Below are 5426 nucleotides of genomic sequence, written 5' to 3' on the forward strand. Positions count from 1 at the left end.
AACTTATTTTTAAAGTATATTTTGTATTTTAATTAATATTTTATATTGATAACTTAATTTATTTGCTATTTTAATATACACCTAATATGGTTGTATTTAATTATTACTATTTTTTGTTATTATGGTAATATACACAACAAATTATTAAATCATTTCACGAAATAACTTTTTTTCTATATGCGACTATGTGTTAGGTATACAAATAAATTTAATGTTTGTGATCTAATAGAATAGATACTAATATAATACAAAAGAGGAAGAGAATCCAAAGAATTTATTAATTTGAATGAGTGTGAAATTAAAGAATGAATTCTAATAATACAAGAGGACAAAAGGTTATAAAGAAACGGATTGAATTGAATGCTTGTGATATCAACAAAAGAAAGAAAAAAATAAATAAATCTTAAGAATTGCAATAAGTTGAATGATTGTGATATTATATGATCATTTGAAGAGAGGAAAAGAAATTCAAGAATTAGTGCTCAATACTCTATGTTTTTGTGTAGAGTATGGAATAATACATAAAAATATATGAAGTTTTTCATTAAAAAATTAAATAAAAAATATATATAATAATTATCACTATAAATATTTTATAAAATTATAATTAAAATAAAAATTTAACGATTTTTAATGTTAAAAATATTAAAAATAATTAGTATTTATCTTAATTAATAATTTAGATTTGTTGAGTTATCATTTCATTCGTCTAGTTAAAGTAAATATTAAGGATTTAAATCTTATATTGTGTATATATAACAATTTATTGACTAACAGCAAATATTCTTGCTGAATTGAAAAATACTGTAAAAAAAATAATATTTGCCTTTAAATTAAAGTAGAACAATTTTTTATTGATAACAATATTTATAAAGATTTGTCGTTGTTAAAATTTACTTGTGACAGTTTTATTCGTTGGTATCATATTCATTATTGAAGTTATAACAATATGGCCAATGTTATTACTTATTAAAATTTTATATTTTATGACATGATTTTTAAATTTCAAATCTATAGATTTATGCCATTACAAAAGCTATTAAATTGATTAATACTCCTTAGTAATATTATTAAAACACTATTACTGAGTATTAGTTTGTGTGAAAAAAAATCATAATAACTTTTGTTATTTAATATATAATTTATTCTATTTAAAAATAAATTATTATTTTCTAAATTAATAAATATATTTTTTTTCAATTTTTTATACCATTTTATTTGATAATATTACCATTAAAAAATAGTAAATGACCATACTATCCTACAATAATTAAAGGACAGCAAAGTAATTATTTTAGTTAGTGAGATAAAATTCAAAATAATTTTTTTATTTTTTACGCAAAATTTATATTTGAATTCAAAATTAATTGCCGCCATTGCGTCCTCACCGAGCCTTGGAGGAAGCCCGCGCCACCACATGCAGTCATCACCGCCGCACCATGTCGTTGCTCTGCCGCCGTTCACGCTTCTGTCGCTGTCAGAACCGCATGCCGCCGCTGGAAGCATCTTCATCGTCGCTGTTAATGGAGGTCGGTGAACGGTGGGAAGACGCGCGAGGAAGGAGAAGCCTTCGCCATCGCGCCTTGTGCTGCCAGCTTTGTCGCACCTCATCGTCATCATCGCTGCCGGACCTCCGTGTCGCACCGGCGCCGCGAGTTGCTATCGATCCACCACAAGCAGGACCCGCTGCACGAAACTGTACCGCCACGTGCTGTTATTGTTGCCGAGCTCCCATGGCTGCCGCCGGCAAGATTCGATGAAAGAGAAGCTCGAGGAGAGAGAGAGATTGACGGAGGGGTTACTGTTCATGTGGCCGTGCCTCCACTGCCTTTCACCGCCACAGATCCGCCATCGTCCGCAGCGCCGCACCACGCCACGTCGCTGCCGGAAACTGTCACTGATGTCCCTTTTCCCTTGGTAAGCGTTATCGTCTCTGAAACTTTTGAAATCAGTTTTCCGTCATAGCCTATATATTAGAGTAACTGAGATGATGGTAATGTAAGGCTAAGTTGTGGTTCTTGCATGCTGAGTTCAGTAGCCGTGCATGTGACATCAAGCTGTCGCGTCGTCAACGGAGTCGCCGCCGTTCCATTTTCTCGGATGCTCGTAGGTTCAGTAAGCCTTTCCCTGTTCCAATTTCTTTTAGTCACTATTCTGTGATATGTTCCTAAGGTCCTTGCAATGTTAATGCTTTAGGTTTGAGTTCGGTTCTTACGTGTCGTGATTAAAGTTGCTGTGGTTGAGGTTGTGTAGTTGCGGGCTGTGAGAAAAGAGTTTCTGTCACGTGGTTAAGTCGAAATCGAGGTAGGGGCGTTTTCCTCAAAATCATTTTATTTCTGAGAATTGTTATAAATCGATATTGATACAAAAATATATGTTTGGTAATTATGTGGGTTTTATGGATTGAATTGATTTGCTTTGGACAAGTGAAATTATTTGCTTGATTGGATTATTGATTTTCTTGAGTTGGCATACGGTTATTGAAAATTTATACTGAAAAGTGATTTTATTTTATAAATTTGATTTATATATATTTATTTATATATTACGGAATGATTTGGGTTTGAAATTGTTGAAAAAAATCTGAAAAACTGTTGGTTTGATTTATTGGTAATGGGTTGAGAGTTGGTAATAATTTAATATTAAAGTTGGTTCAATTTTGAAAGTGATTTGACATTGGAATTCTACGATATTGAAGCTGGATGAGAATGGATTGGAAAACATGGTTTTGGTTGGGACCCGAAAAGGGTGACAAAGTCCAAGTTTTAGGGGAGATACTGCTAATTTTTTTATGAAATTTAAGATTTTGTTTTAAGAATGTGATTTAGAAAAGGAATGAATTTGAGAGGTTCTATTACTTTGTTTTTGATTTATTAAGAAATAGATGTTTTTCGAGTTTAATCTGTCTATGGAAAGTGGATGTTTTAAGATTGATTTAAATAAGTAAGAACCTATGTTTTGAAGTTTGATTAAAGAAATACTTTTGGAAGAGTCTTAGTGGATTTTAAAAGAAGTTGAACTTTGATTAATTAGGTTTGTTTTGATTTTGAAGTATTCTTTAAATTTTGATTTAGCAAGACTAAACAACTCTGAGCCTTGGAGAGGTTTCCGATTTACGAACGAAATGAAATTGGCTTTTAAGCATAAATAAGTTGGTTTTGAAAGTGGCTCGGAACTTTTGGCCTACATGCCTTGGTTTTAATTTTAAGTCTCCATTTTAAATGATTTCAATTTGAGTAATTATGATTCCGAGGATTTCTAAAGAATTTAAGAAGTGAGGCAGGTTATTCTTTCCTAGAGTCTTGTGTCTTCTCAAAGAAAGTTCCTTTTTAAGGTGATTATTGAAAGTCTCTTGAAAGTTTTATGAAATGTTATATTAAGTGACTAAGATTTGAAAGAGATTTGATTTTGAGGAAAAGTTGAATTATGAGTTTGAAGAGATTTGAGAAATAAAAAGTGACTTATGGCTTGAATAATGATTGGTTGATATGAATTGTTAATGAAATGCGGAAATGATGATGGATGAATGATTATGAATAAATATATGTGGCTTCCGCACTTTTATCTGAGATACGAGTTTTTTTGGGTAAAGTACCGTGGCTTGCCACCACGTGTTCCAGGTTGAATCTCGATACTTTGTTGACCCTACGTCGTAAGGGTGACCGGGCACGTATAAATTTTCGGGTATGGATTGCCCCCAGTGAGTGATTTGAATGATGTATGAATGTAAAATCTATGCATAAACTCATGGGGATGCGCGACGGGGGACTGTCTAAGGTTTTCGGACTTGTCGGGTTGGCTGGATAACCGACAGATGAGCTCATTAGCTATAGGACAGGCATGCATCATATGCATTTGTATGCTTTGCTTGGGTTTGAATTTGTTTTGTTTTGCCTAATTGTTAAACTGTTCTTAACTATTACCTGAACTATTTGCTGTAACTGCTACCTAAATTTGTGCTTTCCTTGTCTGTTTTGCTTGTATTTGTCCTGGTGTGCTACTTCTGAGAATGAGCTTTGGTGCTGAATTGATGATTATTTTGATTAATTGCGTAGTTGGTTTCTAATTAAGATTTTCTTATAAGAAAAGAAAGGTTTTTGAATTTCAGAAAGATTAAATCTTGTTTCTTTGAAAAGGTTTTTGAATGATTAGCTATTGGTTTGTAAAAGGTTCACAAGGCAATAATAATCATTGAGTTTGAAAATAGTTTTTTTATTAAGTATCTTCTTATGACAATTCTAAAACTGCATGGTGAGACCGTGTGATTAGGTTCTCACCCCCTACAGCTTTACCTTTTCAGGAATCGGATGAAGGAGCATTATGAAAAGTTATACTACGTTTTGGTTTATACGATATTGTATTAATTAGATAATTTTTCTTCCCTCGTCTTGTTGTTACAATTTTGTAAGAGGGGTAGGAGTTGTATGTTTTATATGTATATTATATTATAAGCTATTATGTAAGAAGTCTTGTATATGAATCTATGATTGTTTGTTCTTTTTTAAGTTAAAGTATTTATTTTCAGTTTTCAAAGAAGTTAGCGATGCGGTGTCGAGTCAAAGGCTCCTATTTTAATATTAATTATATAAAATCATCGTAACACTTCTTGCTATCCGAGTAGCGCAGCCAGAAGCGTGACATTCTGATAGTGAGGGTGTTACATTATGGTATCAGAGCAGTTCATCCTAATTAGAGCCTTGGAGATAGACTGACCATGCTTCATTGCATTCTCTAAGTGTCTGTCATGTTGTAGGTCTTGTCTAAGTAACAAAAATACACTATGTGCTAACACTAATGGTATTTTTTTAAAAAATATATTGATAAAAATAGATATAATATAATTACAAATCTAACATAAATAAATAAAATATATAAATAAATACAAAACCAATATGTTTACTATTGTCTTTGTTAAATTTTATAAATTAGAGAATAAATTATGTATTCGGTTGCTTGGTGATCACATAGATGATCAAATAATTGGATTATAAATTGATCTCATAGTGTACATCTTATTTTTTTCTCATTTTTGAATGAAAGCGAGAATTAAGAGAGTAAGTAGTAATACATAAAGAAAAAAAATTTGCACCACAATACATAATTATTACCAAAAAAATATTCATATTAAAATTTTACATACTACAAATTATGAAAATCAATCACAATGTACTGGTCACTTCTCTCTATTTTTAACCAGGATATAAGTTTTTCTTTTCTAGTCAAGAATTCAATAACATCTAATTGAACAAAAAAAATTGAATTAAAAGTACCAAATTAAGGACAAATAAGCGAATAATATAAGAAATTATAACTTCATACGTGTATAAAATAAAGAGAATTTACTGGTTTATTTTATGTTAAACAATAAAACTAACAATAGTATATTAATAAAAGGATATACCTTTAAAAAAAGTCACAATACAATT

The sequence above is a fragment of the Arachis ipaensis genome, chromosome B05 (genome assembly GCF_000816755.2).
Source record: "Arachis ipaensis cultivar K30076 chromosome B05, Araip1.1, whole genome shotgun sequence".
NCBI classification, from domain to species: domain Eukaryota; kingdom Viridiplantae; phylum Streptophyta; class Magnoliopsida; order Fabales; family Fabaceae; genus Arachis; species Arachis ipaensis.